Source organism: Oncorhynchus masou, chromosome 2, assembly GCF_036934945.1.
Source record: "Oncorhynchus masou masou isolate Uvic2021 chromosome 2, UVic_Omas_1.1, whole genome shotgun sequence".
Classification (NCBI taxonomy): Eukaryota; Metazoa; Chordata; class Actinopteri; order Salmoniformes; family Salmonidae; genus Oncorhynchus; species Oncorhynchus masou.
This window is the reverse complement of record NC_088213.1, coordinates 2,151,681-2,164,718: the sequence shown is the minus strand read 5'-3', so window position 1 is coordinate 2,164,718 and position 13,038 is coordinate 2,151,681. Positions and strand designations below refer to the sequence as shown.

Sequence of the window (13,038 nt, the reverse complement as noted above, 5' to 3'; positions counted from 1 at the left end):
TCTAGAAACGAGAATAAACGTCGGTGGTTGTATTTGATGAATGTTTATTGAAAAAGTATAGATTTCAGCAAACAAAGAAAGGCACGCAACTACAGAGGACAAACATAGGTACAAGGTAGGCGTTTCATGATTAACATTTTTTTTGGGGGGGGGGTATTGACCTTGAGCGAATCGATGAAGTCGGAGCGAGATTCCGCAAAGCCTGGTCTCTGCTCCACTCTGTTGGTGAAGTTCACTATAAACTTCCTTCACCATGGAATGAGGTTTAGTCCGCTAGGGGCAGACCTTGAGTTGGAGCCTATTGGCCTACCGAAATGTGTTCTATGACTAAAAAGAAAGTAAAGGTGATACATGTATTATATCTTAGTAAAATGGCAATACTAACGAGGTGTCTATTCTCCATGTCAGTTTATCAGCACTTCTCTCCTGTTTGCCAGCGAGGAGGAGGAGGTCTGTTGTTTCTTCATTTACGTCACCCCTCTTTCAATCCCTTCCTCCTTCCGTCCTGCTCTACATACAACGTCAACGGGGGACACCACGTTCAAACTGGTTTCTCATATTAACACCCACCACAATCACTTCGCCACCATAAACCTCTTTTGGAACCAGGTGAGTTGAATATCTGTTAATTGGTGAAATAAAGGAAGGAAACAACAGACGAATAGAGTAGACCGGCCGGAGAGGCGACAGTGTTCCTAGTCTAGCGTCATTTATCTCATTCCTTTTCACTCGGTTTGGAAATGGCTCTCTGTGTATCGCGAGTGTGTAATGTGCTTGTTTACGCGGTTGTTTCTTTATGGCGGTTAACATCGGCTTGTAAACAAAGAGCCCGTCTACGTCAGCCACTATGTAGCCAAAATGTCGTCTTTTATTTGACTTCCACATTCTATGTCCCATGCCACAAACCGATGGCGTCGTGAGGGGGGGATGGAGGGAGTGTGAAAGAGACCCATAAACGAGTAGTGAGGCCACACTAGGTATCCCCATCTCAGAGCTGAGCCCTCCATGTCACTAGCGGGTCGAGCCGAACCTAACCTATCTTTAGTAGGCCCGTCCAGAACCTGTCTTTCTTCAACTTAGTTTTCCTGTCAAGTTATCGGCCCATTTAAAGATACAGCGCGTGTTCAGAGGCTAATAATGACCAACCAATTGAAACAAGTCCCGATGTTTCATGGAGGTCATGGAGGTGGTACAGTAGATTATAGTAATAGTAATGTCATGGAGATGGTATAGTAGATATGTCATGGAGGTGGTAATAGTAATGTCATGGAGGTGGTACAGTAGATTATAGTATAATGTCATGGAGTACAGTAGATTATAGTAGTAATGTCAGTAGATTATAGTAATGTCATGGAGGTGGTACAGTAGATTATAGTAATTGTCATGGAGGTGGTACAGTAGATTATAGTAATGTCATGGAGGTGGTATAGTAGATTATAGTAATGTCATGGAGGTGGTACAGTAGATTATAGTAATGTCATGGAGGTGGAGTAGATTATAGTATGTCATGGAGGTGGTACAGTAGATTATAGTAATGTCATGGAGGTGGTACAGTAGATTATAGTAATGTCATGGAGGTGGTACAGTAGATTATAGTAATGTCATGGAGGTGGTACAGTAGATTATAGTAATGTCATGGAGGTGGTACAGTAGATTTATAATGTAATGTCATGGAGGTGGTACAGTAGATTATAGTAATGTCATGGAGGTGGTACAGTAGATTATAGTAATGTCATGGAGGTGGTACAGTAGATTATAGTAATGTCATGGAGGTGGTACAGTAGATATAGTAATGTCATGGAGGTGTAGTAAGTCATGGAGGTGGTACAGTAGATTATAGTAATGTCATGGAGGTGGTACAGTAGATTATAGTAATGTCATGGAGGTGGTACAGTAGATTATAGTAATGTCATGGAGGTGGTACAGTAGATTATAGTAATGTCATGGAGGTGGTAGTAGATTATAGTAATGTCATGGAGGTGGTACAGTAGATTATAGTAATGTCATGGAGGTGGTACAGTAGTAATAGTAATGTCATGGAGGTGGTACAGTAGTAGATTATAGTAATGTCAGTAGATTATAGTAATGGAGGTGGTACAGTAGTAGATACAGTATAGTAATGTCATGGAGGTGGTAATGTGGAGGTGGTAGTAGATTATAGTAATGTCATGGAGGTGGTATAGTAGATTATAGTAATGTCATGGAGGTGGTACAGTAGATTATAGTAATGTAGATAGATTATAGTAATGTCATGGAGGTGGTAGTAGATTATAGTAATGTAGATTATAGTAATGTCATGGAGGTGGTACAGTAGATATAGTAATGTAGATTATAGTAATGTCATGGAGGTGGTACAGTAGATTATAGTAATGTCATGGAGGTGGTACAGTAGATTATAGTAATGTCATGGAGGTGGTACAGTAGATTATAGTAGGTGGTACATAGATTATAATGTCATGGAGGTGGTACAGTAGATTATAGTAATGTCATGGAGTCATGGAGGTGGTACAGTAGATTATAGTAATGTCATGGAGGTGGTACAGTAGATTATAGTAATAGTAATGTCATGGAGGTGGTACAGTAGATTATAGTAATGTCATGGAGGTGGTACAGTAGATTATTATAGTATAGTAATGTCATGGAGGTGGTACAGTAGATTATAGTCATAGTAATGTCATGGAGGTGGTACAGTAGATTATAGTAATGTCATGGAGGTGGTACAGTAGTAGATTATAGTAATGTCATGGTAATAGTAATGGTGGTACAGTAGATTATAGTAATGTCATGGATAGTAGATTATAGTAATGTCATGGAGGTGGTACAGTAGATTATAGTAATGTCATGGAGGTGGTAACATGGAGTAGATTATAGTAATGTCATGGAGGTGGTACAGTAGATTATAGTAATGTCATGGAGGTGGTACAGTAGATTATAGTAATGTCATGGAGGTGGTACAGTAGATTATAGTAATGTCATGGAGGTGGTACAGTAGTAGATTATAGTAATGTCATGGAGGTAATGTCATGGAGGTGGTACAGGTGATTATAGTAATGTCATGGAGGTGGTACTGTAGATTATAGTAATGTCATGGAGGTGGTACTGTAGATTATAGTATTGTCATGGAGGTGGTACAGTAGATTATAGTAATGTCATGGAGGTGGTACAGTAGATTATAGTAATGTCATGGAGGTGGTATGTAGATTATAGTAGTAATGTCATGGAGGTGGTACTGTAGATTATAGTATTGTCATGGAGGTGGTACAGTAGATTATAGTAATGTCATGGAGGTGGTACAGTAGATTATAGTAATGTCATGGAGGTGGTACAGTAGATTATAGTAATGTCATGGAGGTGGTACAGTAGATTATAGTAATGTCATGGAGGTGGTACAGTAGATTATAGTAATGTCATGGAGGTGGTATAGTAGATTATAGTAATGTCATGGAGGTGGTACTGTAGATTATAGTAATAGTAATGTCATGGAGGTGGTATAGTAGATTATAGTAATGTCTTGGAGGTGGTATAGTAGATTATAGTAATAGTAATGTCATGGAGGTGGTATAGTAGATTATAGTATTGTCATGGAGGTGGTATAGTAGATTATAGTAATGTCATGGAGGTGGTACAGTAGATTATAGTAATGTCATGGAGGTGGTACAGTAGATTATAGTAATGTCATGGATTATAGTAATGTCATGGAGGTGGTACTGTAGATTATAGTAATGTCATGGAGGTGGTATAGTAGATTATAGTAATGTCATGGAGGTGGTACAGTAGATTATAGTAATGTCATGGAGGTGGTACAGTAGATCATAGTAATGTCATGGAGCTGGTACAGTAGATTATAGTATTGTCATGGAGGCGGTACTGTAGATTATAGTAATGTCATGGAAGTGGTACAGTAGATTATAGTAATAGTAATGTCATGAAGGTGGTACAGTAGATTATAGTATTGTCATGGAGGTGGTACAGTAGATTATTATAATAGTAATGTCATGGTGGTGGTACTGTAGATTATAGTAATAGTAATGTCATGGAGGTGCTACAGTAGATTATAGTAATGTCATGGAGGTGGTACAGCAGATTATAGTAATGTCATGGAGGTGGTGTAGATTATAGTAATGTCATGGAGGTGGTACTGTAGATTATAGTAATGTCATGGAGGTGGTATAGTAGATTATAGTAATGTCATGGAGGTGGTACAGTAGATTATAGTAATGTCATGGAGGTGGTACAGTAGATTATAGTAATGTCATGGAGGTGGTACTGTAGATTATAGTAATGTCATGGAGGTGGTACAGTAGATTATAGTAATGTCATGGAGGTGGTACAGTAGATTATAGTAATGTCATTGAGGTGGTAGAGTAGATTATAGTAATGTCATGGAGGTGGTACAGGTGATTATAGTAATGTCATGGAGGTGGTACTGTAGATTATAGTAATGTCATGGAGGTGGTACAGTAGATTATAGTAATGTCATGGAGGTGGTATAGTAGATTATAGTAATGTCATGGAGGTGGTACAGTAGATTATAGTAATGTCATGGAGGTGGTACTGTAGATTATAGTAATGTCATGGAGGTGGTACAGTAGATTATAGTAATGTCATGGAGGTGGTACAGTAGATTATAGTAATGTCATGGAGGTGGTACAGTAGATTATAGTAATGTCATGGAGGTGGTAGAGTAGATTATAGTAATGTCATGGAGGTGGTACAGTAGATTATAGTAATAGTAATGTCATGGTGGTGGTACTGTAGATTATAGTAATGTCATGGAGGTGGTACAGTAGATTATAGTAATGTCATTGAGGTGGTAGAGTAGATTATAGTATTGTCATGGAGGTGGTACAGTAGATTATAGTAATAGTAATGTCATGGAGGTGGTACAGTAGATTATAGTATTGTCATGGAGGTGGTATAGTAGATTATAGTAATGTCATGGAGGTGGTACAGTAGATTATAGTAATAGTAATGTCATGGAGGTGGTACAGTAGATTATAGTAATGTCATGGAGGTGGTACAGTAGATTATAGTAATGTCATGGAGGTGGTACAGTAGATTATAGTAATGTCATGGAGGTGGTACAGTAGATTATAGTAATGTCATGGAGGTGGTATAGTAGATTATCGTAATAGTAATGTCATGGAGGTGGTACAGTAGATTATAGTAATGTCATGGAGGTGGTACAGTAGATTATAGTAATGTCATGGAGGTGGTACAGTAGATTATAGTAATGTCATGGAGGTGGTACAGTAGATTATAGTAATAGTAATGTCATGGAGGTGGTACAGTAGATTATAGTAATAGTAATGTCATGGAGGTGGTACAGTAGATTATAGTAATGTCATGGAGGTGGTACAGTAGATTATAGTATTGTCATGGAGGTGGTATAGTAGATTATAGTAATGTCATGGAGGTGGGACAGTAGATTATAGTAATGTCATGGTGGTGGTACTGTAGATTATAGTAATGTCATGGAGGTGGCATAGTAGATTATAGTAATAGTAATGTCATGGAGGTGGTATAGTAGATTATAGTAATGTCATGGAGGTGGTATAGTAGATTATAGTAATGTCATGGAGGTGGTACAGTAGATTATAGTAATAGTAATGTCATGGTGGTGGTACTGTAGATTATAGTAATGTCATGGAGGTGGTACAGTAGATTATAGTAATGTCATGGAGGTGGTATAGTAGATTCTAGTAATAGTAATGTCATGGAGGTGTTACAGTAGATTATAGTAATGTCATGGAGGTGGTACAGTAGATTACTATAATGTCATGGAGGTGGTATTGTAGATTATAGTAATAGTAATGTCATGGAGGTGGTACAGTAGATTATAGTAATGTCATGGAGGTGGTACAGTAGATTATAGTAATGTCATGGAGGTGGTACAGTAGATTATAGTAATGCCATGGAGGTGGTACACTAGATTATAGTATTGTCATGGAGGTGGTACAGTAGATTATAGTAATGTCATGGAGGTGGTACAGTAGATTATAGTAATGTCATGGAGGTGGTACTGTAGATTATAGTAATGTCATGGAGGTGGTACTGTAGATTATAGTAATGTCATGGAGGTGGTACTGTAGATTATAGTATTGTCATGGAGGTGGTACAGTAGATTATAGTAATGTCATGGAGGTGGTACTGTAGATTATAGTATTGTCATGGAGGTGGTACAGTAGATTATAGTATTGTCATGGAGGTGGTACAGTAGATTATAGTAATGTCATGGAGGTGGTACAGTAGATTATAGTATTGTCATGGAGGTGGTACAGTAGATTATAGTAATGTCATGGAGTTGGTACAGTAGATTATAGTATTGTCATGGAGGTGGTACAGTAGATTATAGTATTGTCATGGAGGTGGTACAGTAGATTATAGTAATGTCATGAAGGTGGTACAGTAGATTATAGTAATGTCATGGAGGTGGTACTGTAGATTATAGTAATAGTAATGTCATGGAGGTGGTATAGTATATTATAGTATTGTCATGGTGGTGGTACTGTAGATTATAGTAATGTCATGGAGGTGGCATAGTAGATTATAGTAATGTCTTGGAGGTGGTATAGTAGATTATAGTAATAGTAATGTCATGGAGGTGGTATAGTAGATTATAGTATTGTCATGGAGGTGGTATAGTAGATTATAGTAATGTCATGGAGGTGGTACAGTAGATTATAGTAATGTCATGGAGGTGGTACAGTAGATTATAGTAATGTCATGGAGGTGGTACTGTAGATTATAGTAATGTCATGGAGGTGGTATAGTAGATTATAGTAATGTCATGGAGGTGGTACAGTAGATTATAGTAATGTCATGGAGGTGGTACTGTAGATTATAGTAATGTCATGGAAGTGGTACAGTAGATTATAGTAATAGTAATGTCATGAAGGTGGTACAGTAGATTATAGTATTGTCATGGAGGTGGTACAGTAGATTATTATAATAGTAATGTCATGGTGGTGGTACTGTAGATTATAGTAATAGTAATGTCATGGAGGTGCTACAGTAGATTATAGTAATGTCATGGAGGTGGTACAGCAGATTATAGTAATGTCATGGAGGTGGTACTGTAGATTATAGTAATGTCATGGAGGTGGTACTGTAGATTATAGTAATGTCATGGAGGTGGTACAGTAGATTATAGTAATGTCATGGAGGTGGTATAGTAGATTATAGTAATGTCATGGAGGTGGTACAGTAGATTATAGTAATGTCATGGAGGTGGTACTGTAGATTATAGTAATGTCATGGAGGTGGTACAGTAGATTATAGTAATGTCATTGAGGTGGTAGAGTAGATTATAGTAATGTCATGGAGGTGGTGTAGATTATAGTAATGTCATGGAGGTGGTACAGTAGATTATAGTAATGTCATTGAGGTGGTAGAGTAGATTATAGTAATGTCATGGAGGTGGTACAGGTGATTATAGTAATGTCATGGAGGTGGTACAGGTGATTATAGTAATGTCATGGAGGTGGTACTGTAGATTATAGTAATGTCATGGAGGTGGTATAGTAGATTATAGTAATGTCATGGAGGTGGTACAGTAGATTATAGTAATGTCATGGAGGTGGTACTGTAGATTATAGTAATGTCATGGAGGTGGTACAGTAGATTATAGTAATGTCATGGAGGTGGTATAGTAGATTATAGTAATAGTAATGTCATGGAGGTGGTACAGTAGATTATAGTAATGTCATGGAGGTGGTACAGTAGATTATAGTAATGTCATGGAGGTGGTATAGTAGATTATAGTAATGTCATGGTGGTGGTACAGTAGATTATAGTATTGCCATGGAGGTGGTATAGTAGATTATAGTAATAGTAATGTCATGGTGGTGGTACAGTAGATTATAGTAATGTCATGGAGTTGGTACAGTAGATTATAGTAATGTCATGGAGGTGGTACTGTAGATTATAGTAATGTCATGGAGGTGGTATAGTAGATTATAGTAATGTCATGGAGGTGGTACAGTAGATTATAGTAATGTCATGGAGGTGGTACAGTAGATTATAGTAATGTCATGGAGGTGGTACAGTAATTATAGTAATGTCTATTTTGACCATTGTACCATTCGGGCTTCAGTAAAAAGCATAGCACAATTTCAGCAGGCATGAATGTTTTAAATGATATTACTGAAGCCCTTGACAAAAAACAGCACTGTTGCTTTTGATACAGTTGATCATGCTATACTGAGACAGAGATTGTCGACAGTAGGTCTTTCGGAGCATGCAGTTGCATGGTTTGCTAACTATCTGATAGAACTCAGTGCACTCTGTTTGATGGGCTCATTTCTGTCTGTAGTGGTGTGCCCCAGGGCTGTGTACTTGGTCCCATCTTATTCACTATTTATATTAATCATTTAGACAAAAATGTGCAAAATGCACAACTTCACTTTTATGCTGATGATACTGTTATTTATTGTTGTGACTCGTCTCTCACAAAAGCTTTCCAGATCTTGCAAACTGCTTTTTATACTGTTCAACATACCTTGTGTCAATTAAAGCTGTCCCTTCAATACTGACAAAACTAAACTACTGGTGTTTTCTAAAGCAAGAAATAGACCTCTGAACCTTTCATCTATTACTACCTGTCAGGGCAAGGAGATTGAGACTAACCTCATATAAATATCTTGGAATTTTAATTGATCAAGGCCTCTTTTTTAAATTGCACATTCAAGAATTTACAAAAAAATGTAAACAGAAGTTGGGATTTTATTTTAGGAACAAGGCCTGTTTTTCTTTTGAAGCCAGAAGGAGGCTAATATCAGCTACATTTATGCCTTTACTAGACTATGGGGATATTTTATATATAAATGCTTCTTCTCAGTGTTTGGAATCAATTGACACCCTTTACCATGGCACATTGAGATTTATTTTAAACAGCAAAACCCTTACGCACCACTGCACTTTGTATACCAGGGTTGGCTGGCCTTCTCTAGTCACTCGTAGGCTCAGTCACTGGTATACTTTTTTTATAAACCCAATTTGGATTTACTACCTTTTTATTTGGCCATTTTTATTGTTCAGAAAAGGGCTTTTATGTACTCTGTCATCGGCTTGTAACACCTTTACATAATTTTTAAACTGGAAGAACTTGTCCCGATTGGTGTTTTTCCCCACCTTTATTTAACCAGGTAGGCCAGTTGAGAACATGTTGAGAACATGTTCTCATTTACAAATGCGACCTGGCCAAGATAAAGCAAAGCAGTGCGACACTGCTTTGTGATGCCGGTGATGTCTGGTGAGGACCTGCCTTACAACAGGCCTAACAAACCCTCGGTCCAGCCTCTCTCAGCCTACTGCGGACAGTCTGAGCACTGATGGAGGGATTGTGTGTTCCTGGTGTAAATCGGGCAGTTGTTGTTGCCATCCTGTACCCGTCCCGCAGGTGTGCTGTTCGGATGTACTGATCCTGTGCAGGTGTTGTTGCACGTGGTCTGCCACTGTGAAGACGATCAGCTGTCCGTCCTGTCTCCCTGTAGCTCTGTCTTAGGTGTCTCACAGTACGGACATTGACATTTATTGCCCTGGCCACATCTGCAGTCCTCATGCCTTCTTGCAGCATGCCCAAGGCACGTTCACGCAGATGAGCAGGGACCCTGGGCGTCTTTCTTTTGGTGTTTTTCAGAGTCAGTAGAAAGGCCTCTTTAGTGTCCTAAGTTTTCATAACTGTGACCTTAATTGCCTGTAAGTTGTTAGTGTCTTAATGACCATTCCACAGGTGCATGTTCATTCATTGTTTATGGTTCATTGAACAAGCATGGGTAACAGTGTTTAAACCTTTTACAATGAAGATCTGTGAAGTTATTTGGATTTTTACGGATTATCATTGAAAGACAGAGTCCTGAAAAGGGGACAATTCTTTTTTTTGACTCCGTTTAGTACCAACCATCAAACCACAACTCTTAACTAGGCTTGGGCGGTATCCAGATTGTCCTACCTTCATACCCACCTTGTGCCATACCAGGATATTCGGGTAATACCGGCACTGAACCCAAGGGGCGTTATTGTAATCCGAAGGTCAGCAATGCTAACAAGTACACGTAAAATCCCATAGAGCATGCTAACTAAAAGCTCATGAGCACATTGCAAACATTTTATACAGTCTCTGACCTAAAGTATTCACAAGACAGACATCCCAGCTCATAAAGTTATACAAGGAACTCAAAAATGCTACTCAGTTTGCTGGACACAGTAAACTAATATTAGACAGCAAGGCTCTTGATCCAGGATGGGATCTCCTGCTGTTATCAAGTAAAACTTGATTTTGGAAGAAGCTAACCACTTAGCTAGATAGTGAACTAGCTACTAAATTAGAGCATAGCATTAAATGCAGAGCATTTATCACATTTTAGACAGTTAGTTGGTTATAAGATATCTAGCTGGCAAACATTTAGTTGTGAATTCCAGATCACCTGGCACGAGCTGCACAACAGTGAGTGCTTGTAAACAAATATCACGTGACTGAGGACGACCAGTAAGCGTCATAATGAAAAATTGTGACAGGTGAAATTAAGAACGTGGTCTTCTTTATCTCCTGTCGTATTTATCTCCTGTCGTAAGTTGACTTCAGGTATTTACTTAAAATAGCTACAAATATTACCATTTGTTTAAAAAAAAAAATAGTTTCAACGGTATTTAAAAACCATCCCATGGCTAAATACCTTGGTATACGGTGTACTAGTACTAACCAACAAACCACAACTCTAAACTGGTACCAATCTAGCCTCGTTGCCAGTCTGTTTAGCTAAAATTAATGTTATGTGTCAAAGAGACTGGTCTTTCTTCAAAATTACCATTAATGAACTTGAGGAGAACAGAAGATTTGATCTTGATTGGATAACCCCCACAGCTATCCTCCAATCAAAGGTTATGCAAATATTTGAACATGTGTTTTTCTCCACAGATTGCGTTCGTGTCCGGTTGCTGAGTGACTGTATTTGGTTTGTCCGCACGAAACCAGTCTTTCTGTTGCTAGCTCACATCAAATTTCTCTAACTATATATACTGAACAAAAATATAAACACAACATGCTATAATTTTAATTTTACTGAGTTACATTTTGTAAAATGTTACAAACTGTATTAGGCCTTAATCTATGGATTTCACATGACTGGGAATACAGATATGCATCTGTTGGTCATAGATACCTTTATAAATAAGGTAGGGGAGTGGATCAGAAAACCAGTCAGTATCTAGTGTGACCACCATTTGCCTCATGCAGCGTGACACATCTCTTTCACATAGAGTTGATAAGGCTGTTAATTGTGACCTGTGGAATGTTGTGCCACTCCTCTTCAATGGCTGTGGTTGCTGGATATTGGCAGGAACTGGAACATGCTGTCGTACACAGCGACCCAGAGCATCCCAAACATGCTTAATAGGTGACATGTCTGGTATGTATGAAGGCCATGGAAGAACTGGGACATTTTCAGCTTCCAGGAATTGTGTACAGATCTTTGCAACATGGTGCTGTGCATTACTATGCTGAAACATGAGGTGATGAACTGGACAGGACAGACATAACACTATTAGAACCCTGTGATGGACTGGACAGGACAGACAGAACACTATTAGAACCCTGTGATAGACTGGACAGGACAGACAGAACACTATTAGAACCCTGTGATGGACTGGACAGGACAGACAGAACACTATTAGAACCCTGTGATAGACTGGACAGGACAGACAGAACACTATTAGAACCCTGTGATGGACTGGACAGGACAAACAGGCTGTACATTATCATACTGAAACATGAGGTGATGGACAGGACAAACAGGCTGTACATTATCATGCTGAAACATGAGGTGATGGACTGGACAGGACAAACAAGCTGTGCATTATCATACAGAAACATGAGATGATGGACTGGACAGGACAAACAAGCTGTGCATTATCATACAGAAACATGAGGTGATGGACTGGACAGGACAAACAGGCTGTGCATTATCATACAGAAACATGAGGTGATGGACTGGACAGGACAAACAGGCTGTGCATTATCATACAGAAACATGAGGTGATGGACTGGGCAGGACAAACAAGCTGTGCATTATCATACTGAAACATGAGGTGATGGACTGGACAGGACAGGACAAACAAGCTGTGCATTATCATGCTGAAACATGAGGTGATGGACTGGACTAGAGGTCGACCGATTAATCGGAATGGCCGATTAATTAGGGCCAATTTCAAGTTTTCATAACAATCGGAAATCTGTATTTTTGGGTGCCGATTTAAAAAAAAAAAACAACATTTTTACGCCTTTTAGTTCATCTTTATTTAACTTGGCAAGTCAGTTAAGAACACATTCTTACTTTCAATGACTGCCTAGAAACGGTGGGTTAACTGCCTCGTTCAGGGGCAGAACGACAGATTTTCACCTTGTCAGTTCGGGGGATACAATCTTGCAACCTTACAGTTAACTAGTCCAACGCAATAACGACCTGCCTCTCTCTCGTTGCACTCCACAAGGAGACTTCCTGTTACACAAATGCAGGAAGCCAAGGTAAGTTGCTAGCCAGCATTAAACTTATCTTATAAAAAACAATCCATCATAATCACTAGTTAACTACACATGGTTGATGATATTACTAGATATTATCTAGCGTGTCCTCTGACTATAAGAACATTCAATAGTTAATGGTTAATGAAATACAAATGGTACAGAGAGAAATAGTCCTATAATTCATATAGTAACTACAACCTAAAACTTCTTACCTGGGAAATTTGAAGACTCATGTTAAAAGGAACCACCAGCTTTCATATGTTCTCATGTTCTGAGCAAGGAACTGAAACGTTAGCTTTCTTACATAGCACATATTGCACTTTTACTTTCTTCTCCATCACTTTGTTTTTGCATTATTTAAACCAAATTGAACATGTTTCATTATTTACTTGAGGCTAAATTGATTTTATTGATGCATTATATTAAGTTAAAATAAGTGTTCATTCAGTATTGTTGTAATTGTCATTTTTACAAATACATTTTATTTTTAAAATCGGACGATTAATCGTAATCGG

At 38.4% G+C, this 13,038-nt stretch overlaps 1 protein-coding gene across 2 annotated transcripts in view; it reads left to right on the top strand.

Annotated features, from left to right (window-relative positions):
• znf710b (zinc finger protein 710b) overlaps nucleotides 1-13,038 on the top strand; it is a 57,394-nt gene continuing 44,356 nt past the window's right edge. Inside the window, exons 1-2 of one of the 2 annotated variants that reach the window (XM_064986683.1) lie at nucleotides 1-115; nucleotides 409-609. The gene's annotated coding sequence lies outside the window, so the exon portion shown is untranslated. The remainder of the gene's footprint in view (nucleotides 116-408; nucleotides 610-13,038) is intronic. The other variant, XM_064986692.1, reaches the window with a different exon arrangement.